Source organism: Apus apus, chromosome 1, assembly GCF_020740795.1.
Source record: "Apus apus isolate bApuApu2 chromosome 1, bApuApu2.pri.cur, whole genome shotgun sequence".
Taxonomy (NCBI): domain Eukaryota; kingdom Metazoa; phylum Chordata; class Aves; order Apodiformes; family Apodidae; genus Apus; species Apus apus.
Genome location: NC_067282.1, coordinates 65268927 through 65287368, shown reverse-complemented (window position 1 = coordinate 65287368; position 18442 = coordinate 65268927). Strand labels below are relative to the sequence as shown.

General features: G+C 41.9%; 2 long non-coding RNA genes across 3 annotated transcripts; both read right to left on the bottom strand.

The window, feature by feature from the left end:
• Positions 1-260: 260 nt before the first annotated feature.
• LOC127379924 (uncharacterized) lies at positions 261-5375 on the bottom strand. 2 transcript variants are annotated; one of them, XR_007888386.1, is made up of 3 exons: positions 3111-5375; positions 2626-2791; positions 261-1545 (listed from the first exon to the last, which is right to left on the bottom strand). It is a non-coding gene; the product is annotated as an uncharacterized LOC127379924 (long non-coding RNA). The 2 variants fall into 2 exon arrangements; XR_007888387.1 differs by having other exon boundaries at positions 2626-3859; positions 5202-5375.
• Positions 5376-5450: 75 nt separating this feature from the next.
• LOC127396368 (uncharacterized) lies at positions 5451-18362 on the bottom strand. The gene is made up of 3 exons (XR_007891989.1): positions 18109-18362; positions 13700-13933; positions 5451-12790 (listed from the first exon to the last, which is right to left on the bottom strand). It is a non-coding gene; the product is annotated as an uncharacterized LOC127396368 (long non-coding RNA).
• Between the last annotated feature and the right edge of the window lie 80 nt (positions 18363-18442).

The following is an 18442-nucleotide window of genomic DNA, read 5'->3' as shown; positions in this document are numbered from 1 at the left end:
GAGAGCGTAGCTGCTGGCATGCGCTCGTGCAAGGCAGTCTCAAAGGAAGCCTGAAGTGGAGTGGCCAGTGTTAGCAGCAACTTCCTCCAGGGCTGTTTCCTGATCCAAAATCCCCATTCTAATTCATCTTCTGTCTCCGTTTAGTGGTCAGGGCAAACCAAAACCCAGGGAACAAAATTGCCCCCCACCACCCTCCCAGGGGAAGATAAAAAAAGGAGAATAAGGAAGAGAGACTTCAAGGTTGGAAATTGGAACTAGAAAATGTTTAATGAAACAGGGAAGGGATAGTAACAATTGGGGAAGTAATGAAAAATATACACATATATATAAACAAAACCCATTGTTAATGGTAGCTGATACAAAAGTCCCAAGGTCCCTTGTGGCAGAACTGACATGGGAAAAAAGGGCCAGGACTCTTCTCAGCAACAGATGAAGTCAGATTCTGCAGAGCATGTGGTGAGCTGAAGACAGAGAGCCAGAAGTCTCCTTCTAATATGTCCACTAGAAGAGAGAAAGGAGGCAAGATACCCCTCTCCCACCCCTCTGGAATTTTATAGAAAATAGCAGAAAATGGGAGAAAATACTTAGGTGATCTGGCCCTTCTCTGTTCTGCTGGCTGGACCTCCTCAGGGTCATAATTAATGCCTTTTGTCTCTCTCAGGTTTGGCCATCAGAGGTCATCCCATCAATGCCATAAAATTCGTTTCTGCCCCCTCAAACCATAACATCTTCCAAGATCAAAAAGTCTTCAGGAGTTCAACTACAGTGAGGTGATTTGGAAAAAAAAAAAACAAATGACAAAACCACATCGAAACCACCTCCAAAAGCATGCCAGAATTCTTTACAGTGCCCATCTTGTTTCCATATGAAGATGAGAAGTGGTACTTCTACCACGACTATCTTTTACTGGTTCTGGGTACAAGCCACCTTTGCTAAAAGTATGACCTAGGAAGCTGGCAGAATTTCCACTTTGCTTTGCTGCACTTGGAACAAGAGCTTCTTGTTTTAAAGATTTCCTTTAGGTGCTTACCCTGTTTTTGGACATCCATCCTGTGGAATATCATCCACGTGGACAGTAAAACCCTTTTGAAATTGTGAAATAACCTTGCCTTTTTCTCAGTCATAGATGACTGAGGCACACAAGAGTTGCAGAAGAGAAAGACATTAAAGTATATTGTCTCATTAAGGTTATGATGGTCTCTGTCTTGGCTACACACAGCAGGATCTGATACCATACTCCTGTTCCATGGGATTTCTCATACCCCTGAGCACACAGCGACCCTACAACCAGCTTGAAGCCACATAAAACTCTACTGCTTTCCATTTTAGTGAATCCTACCCACCTGTCTGGCAGCTGTGGAGGAGTCAGCATCTCCCCTCATAGAGCTCCATGCTGCCTTAACAGCCAAGCAACATTAGGGTGAGCATGGTGGGGCTGCCGGTGGTGCCAGGGCTGGGCACTTCTTTGTGGCAGAAGGAACAGGGAGGAACCAGTGTTTTCTGCTCACCTGCTGAGGATCTGAAACCACCCATGGGGAGCAGCAGCTGCAAGAGTGACAAAACTGTGTCACAGCATAAACCTGATTGTCACGCAAGTGTCAGCACTTTGAGACAAGTTTTTAAATGTGTATGCAGGTGCCTTTGAGGTATCCTTTAATGTTTGCTGGCAATTTTTAACTAATTTTTGTGCACTGGTGATCTCCAAGGGAGCATTTCTGTTGTGATTCTTGCCTCTTCCCACTGATCTGCTATGACACTCAGGGTTATGCCGAGATTGTATTTGGCACATCACTGATATTGTCAGGTAGGAACCATGCTGCTCATGCCTAGGACTGGGTTTGAACCTGCTCTTTTTGATCAGTACTGCATTTCTGCTTTTACTTGACTGCTATATGCTGCTTGAAATCTCTGTGGTTTCCTTCAGTTTTGGCTGCTGGCTAATTCAAATACAACAGAATTTGGAGGCTTTTTCACCACCTGTGTTTTTGCAGGTAGGCAAACAAGAATTAGTCTTTGAAACAAACATGGCCACAGAACAAGTAAAATTGGAGATGCATCATTCCAAAGAAAATAACTCGAACTCTCTTTTCCTTTTTTTTTTTTTAAATTTATTTTACTGTGATAAACAAAATATTTTTTTTTCTTCTCTCTGGACTACCAGTTCACATGGTTTCTAATGAAGTCTTGTGTTGTTTTTCCCTTACTTCAGCAAGGCTGGTGACTTCATGCATGACCATGTCTTCTATTTCTTTCAGGAATAAAATATTCATCACACACTTACAGAAATGCACCCAAACCATCTGCCTAGTCTTTACAGGAGATGTAGAAAGATTTGAAAACATGCTCTGCTTCTCTTCCCATTTGCACAGATGAGTGGGTTTACTTGGAAGTCTTTTCTTTTAATCTTTGTTTTTCTTTGCCCTTTTTGTAATGTCTTAAGCCTGCAAAATCCTTGTTTCCATTCTTGTCATGGTGCAATAGTGACTAATTAAAATTTGTTTACATCTCTATTTGTCTCATGAACCAGCCTCTGCTTATACACTTTTGGTAAAGCACAACAAAAGCTAGCACACCCTGAATGTTCAGAAACTATTGCTGCTTTTAAGTGCGCGGGTTTGGACCTACCTTTGCAGAAGTAATCGTGTAGTTAAAAAAAAAGTATAGTTGATAATGATGACAACTGTGAAATCAATCCCTTTAGAGTTCTTGTGCTGAGTATTGAGGAGAGCTCTTCAAAGTAGTTTCTGCTTTTGAAAACGTTGGACTTCAGCCAGAGCTTTCATCTTCTTATCTAGGAAAATGGAATACAGCTTAAATACTTCTCCAACTCATGAAGGTTCATTACTGTTTATAAAACACTTGGAACTGAAAAGCACTTACTATTACTGATTATTTATTAATTCCCATTGTCTTGCACCTTCACATTCTTTCATGCGTCAAAGAAGAGGATTTTGCAGGCAGCAGAAGCAGGAGAACCTGTAACAGCTTTCCCTCTCCCCTCTGCCTTCCCTCACTGTAACAGCCACTGTAACTGTACTCTCCCCCCCAGATTCCTATGTTGCCTTTACACCTTCAGTCTCCCCTTCCCACAGTGTCTTCTGGCTCCCCACCTTCCAGTATGGTCCTGGTCTCCTTCCCAAGACCTCCATACTGAGGCTGGCTGGTCCAGCACATCTGCAGAGTGGCCAAGTAATGAGAGCATGAAAATTCATTAGACTTGAGAGACCAAAGAGCAAAAATGCAGGCAGACTCCACAGTGGAGCCCTTTTCCACCAACTTCATAGTGATAAAGCTTCTATAGCTCTGCCTGTTCCAGGCCTCTGCCCCTCTCATTTGGTTGACATTAGCATAGGTTTAAGAGTTACTGGGAACAGGGAGATTAGTACAAGATTGTGTAAATGCAGAGTTGATTTCTTCCTGTTGATCAAGTAGATGTTTGAAATGCTCTGAATGCTCAGATCATAAAAAAGTCACACTGAGCAAACTCACTTTTTCCTGTAGAAACCATTTATCTAAGTACAGCATTGACATTTCTCTGCTGCTTTTTATAAGGTTGTACTCACAGTGGTAGTTTTAAGTGAGCTGATGCATTTGTGGCACAGATTAAGTCTTCTGAAGGACACAGAGGCTTGTCTCAGAAGCTTGCCAGCAACAAGACTCAGGACTTTAACAAAAAAGTATTTTCAGAAACATTTTGATGCTACCGAATTATCCTGTAGTAGCTTTCAGCCCAACTACTTTGTGCCAATGTGACATGAAGTTTACCTTGCCCCAGCATGGCTTGTGGAAGCTGCAGTAACTCCTTCTGGCCAGAGGAAGGACGTTGTAAACTGAGGAGCTTGCTGGGGCATGCCATCTTCTAAAAACAAATAATATAACTGCAAAAATACAGGAACATGTACATCCACACAGGCACTTTGTATACCTACATGGAAAAATCAGTGAACTAATGAGGGAAGCAAAATTAAGCAAGTGGTTTTAGCAATTTGCACTTTTTAAAATTTGTCTAGAGAAGCAGCCCTAGGATTCTGAGGACCTGATGTTGTCAGCTCTGTCACACATCCAGACCTGTAGCAAGATAAATCTCTGCATGCTTCTCACTGTAGGATTTACTCTGGTTTACATACATGGGTGTGGATACCAGGCAAACCAAACCTGCCCAAAAGCACACCTTTGAATCACAGTTCTATACACAACTCCACAAGAGGAGTTTTGGGAAAGTGGCTAGGACTTCAAAGCATCACTGGTATGAACTGCCTCAGGAACTGTTTCATCGTGTGCTGCAGAAAGACAAGCTTGTCTTTTCTCAACTCCTGCTTACAGACGTTCCTAGTCCATTATTTAACTACCAGAAATAAAATACTTCTGATTCAGCGTTTACTCCCTTGTGTCCTCTCCAGCTGCTGCCCAGGCATGGATCCTGCATCACTGAATGAGCTATCCCTGTTTTGGACTGTGATGTTATTTCAAAAGGATGCACACAGAAGGCTCTGGCCTTGAAGGGCAATTCAGCAGTGGTTTTTTTTAACCCTTACTTGACAGTGATAGTTCCTGGCAAAGAAACAGTGCTGCTGGCATAGCAGAAGACAGGCAGCTGCTGTTTGCCTCAGCCCTCACCAGCTGAGGTCTCTGGTGCCATAGGGCTGTGAAATTGCATAAAGATCTAGAGTAGGGGTGACGAGCAGCAGCTATAAATCTACTGCACAGGGAAAGCCCACTTCGTGGAGCCCTGTGAAGTGCTTGCTCTGACCCACAGGTGCTGTAATGAACCAGGAAGAGGGACCAGTGCACAAATGGGTGCACCAGTACTAATCGGGGGATGGCTGCACCAGGCTTAGGTAACCTTAGGTTCATGTTGATAAGACAATTTCTAAAGCTGTGATAGTAAGATAGTTGTGCTGTGGTTGCTGATGCCAAACCACAGACTCCAGTGGCTAATACACATGAAATTGTAGCTGGCTGAGGGGGAGTGCACTTTTCCAACCTCACTGACTGCACGCCTGTGTCCTTGGTGTGATCTCTGCAAGTAACACCAGAATGACTGGCAGTCAGGGACACAGATCTACAGATGGTGGTTGATCACAGGGAAAAATGTATGGACACACGCAAAGGATGTATAGTGCATGAAACCAGGATCCCAAGGAAAGCTAGGGTTTCCCCTTTAGAGAAGGATCTTAGTTTATTTCCAGTAATACACTTACAAGTAGGATGTTTCTGCCTGATACTATATTATTTGACCACCTCACCATCTTCTGTCCTGGCACCCAAAGTTACATGCTGAGGTCACCTGATGGGAGAACAAGGTTTAATTAATTAATATTAAATACTTACAGAGTGGTTTTGGTTGATGAAGGCAAAAAGGGCCCAGCCTTGAAACTTATTTAGATCCCAGTGTGCTTGGTGCCATTTGTGTTAACACAGTATTCTGCACCTTTACAGCTTCAGGATATCAGTCTTCTGTGGCAGGCAGGGACAGCAAGAGAACTCAGGGATGGCACATAGTTTCATATCTCTGTGCTGTAAGTAGCATACCTGAACATTTGTGTGCATCATACTTTGTGTATGTGAGAGGAAGAATTTCATGCTGTAGGTACTTCTTGACTCTTCTTCCTTTCCCACACACTCCAAGGCCAACCACATTCACAGTAATTTGGATCTGTGTCCAAGATCACTAAGCCTTTGCAGGAGAATGGGAAACCTTTATTCTCCCTGAACAGATTCCTGCCCTGTCATCTTATCTAAGAAGAAAACTGTACTCTACTCCCTCTACTACTTTTTTTGTTAAGGAGCAGTGAGAGTGTGTGTGTCTGTGTGTGTGTGTAGAATTTCCTTATTTACATGGTTCATCATGACAGGGTCATTGCTTTTGTGGTATGTCTTTCATCTCCTGTCTACCCACTAGCCTGTTCTGAATCCCTTGCAAGACCATAGTTTGTAGACACTTCAGATTTAGGCTGAAAAGAATTTAGGAAGCAGGTTTAGTGAGAAAGGGTAGGGCAATTAAAGAAAAGGCATGCCACCAACACAGGTCTAAATAGATTTTTAGGGTACCAACATGTTGCAACACCCTAACAGAAGAAGCTGCTTTCCAGAGAGACCTTACGTCTTTGCTAAAAAGATGTTTAATCATTATCTGCTGACCAGCATATTGTTGAATAGGGAGGAACTAAAGGAAGCTTAGTCTCTCTAAATGATCTTACCAATTACTCTGTAATAAAAATAATTCTTAAACATCACAATAAGCATGTTTGGAAGCTTTTAGCAGATGTCAAACTAAGTTGGAGAAGCTTTTTAAAAACCAAAATTGCTTTTCTTTTTAAGAGTGTGCCCTTCTCCCAAAATGTTGCATCACACTACACATCTCCAAGGCACTTCCATTTCCCAAGACTTAAAATACAGGTCACTGAGGACAATGCTGTGATGTTGAAATATAAGATAATATACATGTCACAAAAGAAATATGAAATCATGTTCACTGGGCTTCTAATCCTAGCTAATCTTCAGACTGCTTTCCAGGCATCTAGATGATTTTCCAGACATCATTGCAAAGGTAAATAAATACTTAAGTTACATACTTCCCTCCAACACAGAAACACACACATGCTGCTCAGGGCTGTACCTTACATTTGTGAGAAACGTTTGTCGCGCCAATGAGCAGGCCCACACAGATCCTTCTGCGAAGCACAGTTTATTTACATCCTTGCAAGAATGGGTGACCTAAGCAAGTAGGCACACCTATAGCAAGGTGAATAACGGTTTATATTCCCTATTCCCGACGCAAAATTCCCTCCCCTGTTTCCCCACTGGCTGAGTACTCCAGGGTTTACAGCCTATCCGACGCTTCAAATTATCCTATAAGTTTCCCGCCCCTGTTTACACATTCCATTCTAGCAGTTTACTTTTTACCTTTTAAGGTAAAATTTTGACCTTTCTTGCCCCCTTGGCTGTCTTCCCAATTAACAATCTACTGGTGTCATCCTGCCCTGAAGAGCAACATAGAAGTAGCTTTGTTCGGCCTTATCTTGAGCCATAAATCCTTCTCCATGTTCAGATCCCCCAGATGGAGCCCAATTAAGTCCCTCAGTTTCTTGGCCCATAAACCACTCCAGGTGTCATTGGAATGTGTAGATATCTCTTAAACAAACAATTATATTCCTAACACTAAAATATATATCTCAAACAAACTATATACTCCTATATGTGGTCCTAATATAAATGTGGTCAAACAAACTATATGTGGTCTTAACACTAGAATATATATATGTGAACCAAACCAAACACTACATTTCTAACACTAGAATGCAAAATCAACACTACAATTCATTTCTAACACATTGGAGCAGGAAGGTGGTCAGGCACCCATGGGACAGGCTGGGTCTGAATTTACTTGGTGTGTTCATGACACTGGAAAACCTCAAGAAACTGCTCATAACCTAATATGTGGGCAAATCTGCACTCTACATTTGAGGCAGCACATGTACTTGCAAAGGGTTTATCAAATGACTATTTACATGTGATCCTGCCCATTTCTCCACTGCATGTTATTCTTGATGATAGGAACTACCCAGGAAAGACTGGTCAGGTAATGACAAGGCCAGTGATGACCGCTTCTCTCATGCTGCCATTTCTTTTTCACCCGATTCCCTGAGGTACCACTGAGAAGCTCACCAGAAAGTGACCTTAACATTTGGTTCCTTTGAGATACAAAGAAAAGTCCCAAGTGTGCTCTGTCCCCTGCCTCCCACATGTCCAACAACCCCACTCCTTCCCTTCCTTTCCCCTGTGCCATGTCTCTCTCCCCACCCCTGAAGTACTGCCAAGTACTTCACAGTACACATACAGGACGGCCCCTCCAGAAGTACCTCCAAACTGCCACCCCAGTCTTTCCTGTTCTTCACCTTCAGGTGACAACACACATCATGGCAGTGTTACAGCCACGCACAAGGTGACATGCCAGCGTGTTGCTGCCTACCTGCTGGATTCAACTAGTACTTCTCCAGTGAGGGAACTGCTAAGGTCTCTGGCCCAGCCACTGATTTTCATAAAACTTATGTGCATTTAGCACTTTTGAAATAATTCTGTCTTTCTCTCAGATCTGGCTGGAAAAGATTAATGGTGAGAAGTCGATGGGGGGGGGAAAGGGGGTAAGGGGACAGATTTGATAGACAGACAAACAGACAATGTGATTGCATCAGTCTCATTTCCTTAGGAAACTGGGCTAAAAATAAAAGGCTTTATTTGCCCCTGGGAATAAAGCAGAATGTCTCTCACATCTTTACAAAACATTTGTTCCTATGCATACTTATAAATAGTCAGGATGAGAGAGGAAGTTTGCACTGGATTTTGAGTAAAGAATTAAAAGGAAGAGCAGGAGGTGTGTGAATTTCAAAGCCTAGGATCCTTTTAGGCATAAGACAGCAGAGCAACAAATGTAGGGTCTTGGAAACTAACACCACATTACCCATGTGTATACATTGTTGGCCTGCAAATCAACTGCCTGTTGCGCATTTTTTCATACCACCACAGAACGAATGCACTTTTTCTGCACTGATGATAGATGATGAGATCAAACCCTTTGTGCCCTTTGAAGTCAGCAGGCTCTCTCAGGTGCAAGTGAGCAACACGGAAATTGCTATATTTGATCAGAGTTATGGTCTAGAGATTCCTGTCTGACAGTGACCAAGACTCCTACTTCAAAGGAAATAATCCCCAAAAAGGTCCCATCCGTCATTAATAGATTGTGTAAATTGAAGAAACACTTCCACTCCTTCTAAATTTCTCCTTTCCTGCATTAACTCTAGATATTTTTGCTACCTTTGAAGATGTTGTATGCCTCCTTACAACCTTGGCCTTGGCAACAGTCTGTGGCAGTAAAGGTTTTTTATGTACACTGAATATAAAATGTTTTTTGTTTACAAGACTTGAATTTACTGCCTTTCAGTTTCATTGAACTGGCAGCATTGTGGTCTTGGGCCTTACAGTCGTACTTAACAGACAGGGAACAAAATAGTTCCACATCCTCTAGAAACTTCTAATTATTGTGAGACAGCAGTGCAGACATAACATCAAAAAAAGAGAATGGTTTGTACAGCAGGAGCTGAGGAGGACTTCCCTCATGACAAGTTGGCAGAACAGAAGTGGTTGTTTTGTCTGTCTCCTTTGCTTTTGCAGTACCTTTTGGGTTTTGCTTCAACAGCCTATTCACGGAAGCCCCTTCTTCCTGAGAGACACTGGAATTTTCATTTCAGGGCTACTCTGCAGTCCCAGCAAATGCTATACTGAGGACTGTCACTAGAGGCAGTCCTTGTCCTGAAGAATTTATGTTTAAACTACGAAAGACCAGCACAGTCTGGGAAAAAGGGATGCAATGCACCATTGGAAGATAAGGAAAGGAACATGTATCTCGGCTGTAGATACATTGGGGCTTTTACCGGGATTTAGCCTCAACTCAGCTTTAAACTTGATCTTGCTTCCCCAGGGGATTCAGCACTTTAGGAATGGGATTGATCTTTCTTAACTTAGAGGTCAAAAATGAGACATCTGAGCTCAACATTCTACGATCCCTCTGTGGTCAGCCAAGGGCATTAGGTTCTTCCAGGGGACCATTCACATGATTTATCTTAAATAAAATTATAACAGCTATTTATTTTGTCTACAATTATATGCATCTGAGATTTCTTCTCAGACTGGTTTAAAACCCATGCTCCACTCTACTGCTTTCAGCAAAGTTACTAGTTACTACTATAATCTAATAAAGACAGACAATTTTTCCTATTTCCAAATCTGTCAACCAAATGAAGATGATCTCCTTGATCCTCTCTGTCACTAGTCAGAAGTAACTGTCTCTGGTATGGGCAGAAATAGAACTTCATTTATGTTTTAATCACAAAACGTGCCTATGGCTGTCTTAGGTACCTTATTTGTTAAACAGTTTTTAATTTCTTAGGTAACTTCTGAGACTCGTGTATCTTAATGTCAGCCTAACTTGCACACTGGGAACTACTAATTTAAAAAGCATCTTAAGACTTCAAAATCACTCACATAATGGCAGAAATATTGCTCTTAACCTCATTTGCATCATAATCTTGAAAGAAAACCACAGAGATTGGAAAAACATCTGAACAAAATGGAAATCAAAGCAGCTTTTTTTTTAAGCTCAGCAGCAAAACCCCTGTCTAATTATACTCAACTGCAACAAAGTCTGAGTCATGACTCAGATGGTCCTCTTGGTTGATGTGGTTACAAACCAACAGCTGCACATTAGGAAGCAAATGAACTGAAGACCTTACAAAAGTGTAAGTCTTCCTTGTTTCCCTGGTCTTTTGTTTTTCTCTGTGTGGTGTCTCTCTCTAACCTTATGTTCAATTAATCCATAGGGCAAAAACTGTATTTCCTAATACCTGACAGCATCACTCACATTTATGTGGCTGTACAGATAAATGATGTGTAAAGCATACTAGTAATGCTGTGAAAAGCCAGAAGGGTGAGGCTTATATTTGATGTAAACTTGACCTGTACTCATTTCCTATAAATACTGCCTGAAAAATCAAGTCACAGCACTGAAATTTTATTTTTTTTTACTGAAAATACAAGGTGCTACAGGAAAATATATTGCTGGTACAGCCTGACAACTATGCATTATGTGCAAGTAGCCACACATACTGGCTAGTCAGGGTACTGTATGGCTGCTTCACATCTTGCTAACTGATTTCTCAGAAACCTCTCCTGAAAACAGTCCCCTTCATACGGTGCAACTACTGAGTTATTCATCCAAAGGGAACTGTTGATATGTATGTTTGCTGCCTTAATTTTTCTTTTTGTGCTTCTCAGTCCACCCAGTTAGCCTGCCTGAGGTAGGGTGTGCCTTAACTGAGCTATCTCCTACCTAGAGGGCATCCTTGGACAATTCACTTCCCTGTATAGCAAAAACATTTCATTCTCTGACAGCACTGACTGGATGTGGTTCATTAAACCTTCATCATGATCAGACCAGATAAACAAAGCTGTGTCTCAAGACAGTGATTTTGTGTTTTTCATTTTTATTTCCTTTTACCAAGGATTATGCCTTGCTTGTTTTAAGACACTGAAAATTATGCACTTCAAAATGTGGCTGATTTCAACAAACAGACTGTGGGCAAAGGGAGGAGATGTTCAGTAGATAGAGATTGTGGAGTTTTTTAGTAGAGAGATATTGTACTGCATTTGCCTTGTCTTTGAATCACATTAAATATACACACTGTTAAAAGGCTATTGAAATGTTCAAATGTCAGTGTTTCAAATGAAAATCAATAGCATGCTGTTAGGCTCATTATATTGCTGTTATGCATCATTAAAACGTATTTAAAAGCTTTCAGCATAAAACAGGAGATGGGATGAATAACAAGACACTTTGAAGATGTGCACCATACTTAGAAGGCAATGAAGAGTCAGGCACAAGAGAAACTGTAGGCACTTGGAAAGAAAGCCCTGCAAAGAGCTCACTGGGTGCTTGAAACATACGGAAACATGAGAAAATGAATGATGCAGAACTCAGGATTCAGACAAACGAGTGGAGCTGCACCACTGCCTGAGGGAAACAAAATCATCCAGTATTTTAAAGCATACTTTTATAAATGGGTCTTTGTAGTTTGAGGTTCTCTCTTTGCCTGGTCTATATGCATCACTGTACAACAATGCTCGGTGATGCCCCTAAAAATACTACTGACATTTTGCCTTCTTGCACAAATGTATTAGGTCCTCAAAGCACATTTGTAAATTAGCTTTTCCAATAATCTTCCTGGCCAAATGTCACGTGGAAAAGCATCACATTATCAGGCCACCAAATTTGTCAGGCATGATTTGCCCATGGTGAAGTCACATTGGTTGCCACCAACCACCTCCATGTTTTCCATGTGCCTTAGCAGAACTTTCAGGAGGATCTGCGCCGTGATATTGCTGGGTACAGAGGTAAGTCTGACTGGCCTGTAGTTCTCTGGGTCTTCTTTCCTTCCCTTTTAGAAAATGGGAGTTATGTTTCCCCTTTTCCAGCCAGTGGGAACTTCACCAGAGTGCCATGACTTTTCAAATATGATGGAAAGTGGCATTGCAACTTCATCTGCCAGCTCGCCAAGGAGCTGCAGATGGACCTTGTCAGGTCCCATGGACTTGTGCACTTTCAGGTTCTTTAGATGGTCTCAAACCTGCTCTTCTACAGTGGGCAGATCTTCCTTTTCCCAGTCTCCACCCTTATCTTCTGTGACCTCGACAGTGTTGTCAGAGCTCTTAGCAGTAAGACTAAGGCAAAAAATGTGTTCAGTACCACAGCCTTCTCCATACCCTGTGTGACAAGATCTCCTGTTTCCTTCTGCAGAGGGCCCACGTTTTCCCTGTTCTGCCTCTTTATCACTGAGGTACCTGTAGAAGCACTTTTTATTACCCTTGATGTCCCAGGCCAGGCTTAACTCTAACTGGGCTTTAGCTTTCCTAAGCTGATCCCTGGCTTCTCAGACAACTTCTTTGTATTTCTCCCAGGCTACCTGTCCCTGCTTCTATCCTCTGAAGACTTTCGTTCTTCATCTAAAAGCATCTAGGATTTCTTTGTTCATCCATGCAGGTTTCCTGGCATTCTTGCCAGCCTTCCTCTTGATTGGGATGCCTATCTCCTGGGCTTGGAGGAGGTAATCTTTGAATACTGACCAGCTTTCTTGGGCTCCTCTCCTGTCCAGGATTTTATGCCATGATATCCTACCAAGCAGATCCCTGAAGAGGTTGAAATCTGCTCTCCTGAAGTCCAGGACAGAGAGCTTGCTCCCTGTAAACAAAGAAAAGCAACTTAAGCCAGAGGAGATGAACACCACTCTCTCTGCTCCTAACAGCCGGAGCCTGGGCTAGAGTGTAAAACCCTCTGGGCAGAGAAGAAAGAGAACCTGAATCTCCCACTTCCTGGAGAAGACCTCTCTAATCCGCTCTGAATTATTGAATACACTTTCAGAAGGTAGATTTCAAATTTGTAGCTTAAGCATGATGTCTTTCCTTCTGCAATTTTATTTGTCTAGGTAAAGATTCAGCTGAAATTGATTTTGGATGAAGCCAGAAACATAAAGCACAAATCAAGTCACTGAGCAGTGAATGGAAATAGTCCCATTTGAGTCAGAAGTGCAATTGCATAGCTCAAATTATAAATGCTGAGTACTCAAATTAAAGTACACAGTGAAGAGTTCCTGAGTAATGCATATACTGAATGTTTTCACACAAAACACATGCTCAGCTCTTTTAGAATTACAGATGGATAAAAACCATCCCTGTCTGATTAAACAGTTTTAAAAACAAAAGCACAAATGAAAAGGTCATTTTGTTTCAAATAATTTTTTGAGGAAAAATGTTTCTGAGTTATCAAGGAAGGGTTTCCTAGCTAGAATAAGGGTCTATGCAAAGACACATATGCAAATAGCCATACTGCATGCTGCTTTTATATGCCAGTTTGACCCCACTGGAATTTCACCATTGATTTTCACTGAGGCCAAAGCACCATCTCCTCTGGAAGTGTCAAACATACTCAAGAAATCAAATGAGTGGACTAACTTTAATTTATATGTGTGAGCATCTGCCATTCAACAATTGGCTTGAAATGCAAAGGTATAATTAAAATTCACAGTAGTCGAAGAATTCAGCAACAAACATGCTTATTGTTTGTCCAAGTCACCCAGTGTTCAGCACTTACGAAGTCATTCATGCTACAGTATTTTTGGTGTTTCTGAAGTGCTCTTCAATCTGCATCGAAGAATCCCTTGCCAACTTTGAGGTCTGATTAACAAGTGAAGGTGCCTTCTCAGACAGTTACTCAGGAAGACTTTCTGGCATTGTTAGCATGCCAGTATTGTTGATTACTCCAGGAATAACAATATCACTTTCTGCACTGGTGGTCCCATCTTGTATATTGAATTCAAGAGGTAAACTATGAAGAAAAACATGCCATAGTCATTATAAAGACACACACGAAGAGATGCTTACAAAACACACCTACTCCTTCCTCTTTCTGATAATGTTGCTATTTAAAATACACTGTAGGTGGGATGGGTCACTTAAATTACTATGTAAAAGACTTTGTGTACAAAGAGAGAAGTCCCATGAGAATAAACAGAACAATCTGGAAGTGCTTTAATTTCCCCTTTGACTTTAAGGTGTGATTTAATTCCTTCCCACTGTGACCTTCCCAAATGAAATGTGGGATAAAAGATAAGCTGGTGGGAGCTGCTTCCTAAGTATTCAGCTGCTTTGCTAGAAGAAACTCAAACACTTGCTGCATAACAAGTCAATTTAACATAACTTTGCTGATTTTTTGTTCTCCTTCCTAATGCTGATTTTTCTATTGCTCCTTCATTAGAAGTTTTTTCTCTTGTTCCCACAATGCAGTTCTTGTTCCTTGGTTGTCATCTAAGATACAATAGCATACAGTAACACAATCGATTTTAATAAGGAAAGGAGGAAAAACAACTTCTACAGTTAAATTACACGTCCCTTTCCTTAGCTCAGGAACTCAAATCAAACTGAATGTGCTCTTTTGGTTATTTTCTGGTAACAATTAAAATTTATCAAAGGCTGGCGTTCATTTAAATACTAAAGCCATTGCATACCAATGGTCAAATAATTTATAAAAGTTTATTTGTATTTGCAAAGGGTTACCTGCCAAGCTAGACTGTCTGTGTCACTTTTAGTTTGGAATCTGTGCATCTGTATTAGCACTTATGACCCAACAGGACAGAGTCAGACAAGGAGACTGAGAATCAGAAATTTAAATATAGCCCAAATCCCTTTAGCCCTCTTCATGAACTCAAAGCATGATTTTTACTGAGGCTCTTATTCAAACCCAACATAAAGAGTTATGAGTATATTTTATGCTTTTATTGACCATTTAAGAGCTATTCTATAAGCCATCTAAAGGAAATGGAATATGCTCAGCTTGGTCCCAGAGGAGCTATTCTGCAAAGGCAGAAAACTGAACCCCTCCCTTTACACTGTAAGACTGTGCTGCAGTGATTATCTCCTGAGAAATCCAACCCCCCCAGGCCCACTGAGGTAAATGGGGCCCCAAACTTCCTCAAGTGTAATCTGATCCAATTCAGAAATACAATCTGGCTCAGAACTCATGTATTTGAGTCCTCCCAGGTATCACATACTCTCAGTTCTTCATTACCGAAGTTCTGAGCCCAAGAATGTCACATACCCACAAAATATTGCACCCTGTGCAGCTACAGAACCCTCTTTTGCAGTACATTTACTACACCTCCTCCCCCAGTATTCTAAACCCACCTTTTTTTTATATTAAGTTTTTGATACTTCGAAACAAAAAACAGTTTTTGTGGCTCCAGAATCCCCTTTGTCAACTGACTCTTGTGTCCATTCCACTTCCTATAAAAATACTCCATCTTCTAAACTGTTAGCATTCCCGCTCTGACCAGAAACCTTTTGATTTGGATAGAATCATTTCAGAGGGCTGCATCAGCTACATATGAGTCACATAATTTCTTTGCTATTTCAGTCATTGGGGAAACTTTTTATTGCTCTGAAGTCCATTTTTGCAATGGACAGTACAGTAAGTACATTATGCAAGAGTGGCTTACATTTCTGAATTTTATAGGAAAAGAAGAGGCAGCTTTCTCTTTCTAACTGTGCTTCTTCTTTTTTCTCTGCTATCTTCAACAGAGTTTACTAGGAGCAGGCTGTAGAAAAAAGACCACCTGGACAGGTCTATTTGACTGTGGATTAGCACCCAACAAAGTATCCCTCAATTTAAGGCACAATTTTAGACATGATCATAAAACTTTTGCCAGCACACCAAAAACAGATAATCTGCTGGTCAGTCTGAAGTCAACAGATGAGGGCAACATACAAAAGCCTCAAGGAAGCAGGCTACATGAGAAAAGCTAAATTATTTGCATCTCTACATGGGATACTGGGTATGTTCCCAGACAAGAACCTTTACTGGTGGGGAACAAGTGAAGAGAACTGTTGCACAGTGAAGTGTTACTAAGAGATGCTAAATGAAATGCATAAAATGACTCACTGTTAAGCACCAGGACCAGATGGGATCCACCCAAGAGATTTTCATCAGCTGAAGGATGAAGACACTAAACTATGAACTGCAATGTGCAACCTGCTCATCAAAATGGTCTCAGTATCAAAGAAATAAGGATGGCAAGTCTGATATCCAATCTTTTTAAAAGGCCGTGGAGAAAACCCAACAAGCCATAAACCACCAAGTCCAATTTCTGTACTGTTCTTTTAAAGCGTAAGGTTCATGGCTCAAAAGAGCCAACATGGAAAAAGAAAGGAGGAATAAACAGGACTCATACTATAAAAGTGTATAAATCTATGGGACACTCGCAGCTGGAATGCTGGATGCAAGTTTGATACCTCCTTCTCAAAAAGCAGAAGTAGAAAAGAGAAAACAGAACGGGGATGCCACAGAAGGGGACATGACCTAAGAGAGGAACAACCAAGGTAAGACATGATAAAAGATACACCGGAATGATGAGCAATTAACAGAGTGGAGAAGGAAGTACTGGTTTGCACAGCACGGTTCTTAAACCTCAGAATTCACTGCACAACAAAAACATAAATTAGTTCATAGGACACTTAAAATTGAGCTCAAGGAAGAAAACTTCATTGGGGCTGGGAATCACAACAATCACCATTCAACCTTTGACTGGGGCAGTACCTAAATGTCAGTTGGCAAGAAGCCAAGTGTACACCAGACACTTCTGGTGGCAGTTATGGACAAGACACTGTGCTATATGGACATCACCCTATGTTTTTGTGTGCAGTTATGGATGTTTATAAGCACAGCTACTCACAGGAGTTTCTTCAGTTTAGACCAGTCACTCCTATCAGGAAAACATAGTTTCAATCCAATAAGCTATCACTCTCTCAAGTCTTTTACACCTTTGTATCAAACCATCTCTCTTAAGTCTCTCTAGCAGGATTATAAGAGACCCAGAAACAGCCACTTGGGCCTTTTCACTCTGCAGATCACTCACATGGTTTCACTTTCCCAGTCTATTGCAACAGTTCTTCAATCCCACGGAACCAAACCTCTTTCCCTGACATGAACAGAGAACTATAGTTTCTCTGTTGGTCAGCAAGACAGAGGAAAAGACAAAGTCGCCTGTTGTGTATATCCTCAGCTCCTCTGTAAACTGAAATGTCATCTCACAGACTGAGCATTCAAGTCAGCTGACAAAGTTAATCCTTCTACCTACTTAAAAAGAAATCCATATGATTTATGAGGAACCTTCTTCTCCCACAGTCTTCCTCTCTAAACTACTGTGCTTTCACATTATTTGACTGAAGATATTGAACTTCTCTCTATGTACCACAAGGGTGGAAAGGTCTCGTTCAAGTCCATGCTTTCCCAAATTCTCCAGCTGGCCCTACCACATCCCTACACAGATTACTTCCTCAGTGATCTGCAACCTCTGCAACCCTTTGATCTTCCTCCTAAAACTTGCAGTTTAAGTCCTTGCTGCAGTTGTTTGAAAATTCTAAATTCACCCAAACTTCGAAGGGCTCATTTGTTTCCTTGAATCCACTGCCCATGGCAGGAAGCTGACTGGCATCCTCTTTCATCTGCTTTACTATTCTAGCTGTGTATCTTGCAAGCAGAAATCTCACTGTGATCTGGTCAGCTGGTGAGCAGCTGCTCTATCAATAAGGCCTACAGATCACACCTCACATGGCTGCAGACTCTGTGTTGTTGTTTTTTTTTCCCAAACCAGGACACTTGTACTTATTTAACAACTGTGTATGTATGTGAAACCTTTACAACTTTCAGATCTTAGTTTCTTTCCCACCAATAATATGAATTAGAGACAGGCAGGAGAACTGGAACAATAGAATCACAGAATGGCTTGGGCTGGAAAAGACCTTAAAGATAATCTAGTCCCTGCTTAAGGGGACACCTTCCACTAGATCAGGTTGCTGAAAGCCCCGTCCAACCTGTCCTTCTAACATCTATTACTTGGGTCTATATGCAGAACACTAGCTTTCAATTTATATTACTTTAGACACTGAATCCCATCTCTTACACCAGCATGGCTAACTAGAGAGGCAAAGTGTTCCGGGCTGGCTGACCTGGGAGGAGTACTGATGTTAGAAGAATCGGAGAGCAGCGGCAGTGTGTGCCCACAGGGCTTTCCAAGCCCACCTTCTCTCAGCACATACCACAGCGAGTCCTTCTTCCAGGCCATGCCCTCAGCACTTCTTCAGGCTACGCCCGAACCGTCCGTGCGCCGCTGTCCCGCCAGACGCACAAGGCGAGCTGCTGAAACACACCACGGCACTGAGCGGGGACGTTTCTCCAGCCTCACGCTACCGCGGCCGCCCGGCCCCGCCCGCCGCGCCATCATGGCGGGCACCGCCCCGCGGCTCCCCCTGCCGGCCCCCAACGGCCGGCGCGCGCGGCCGG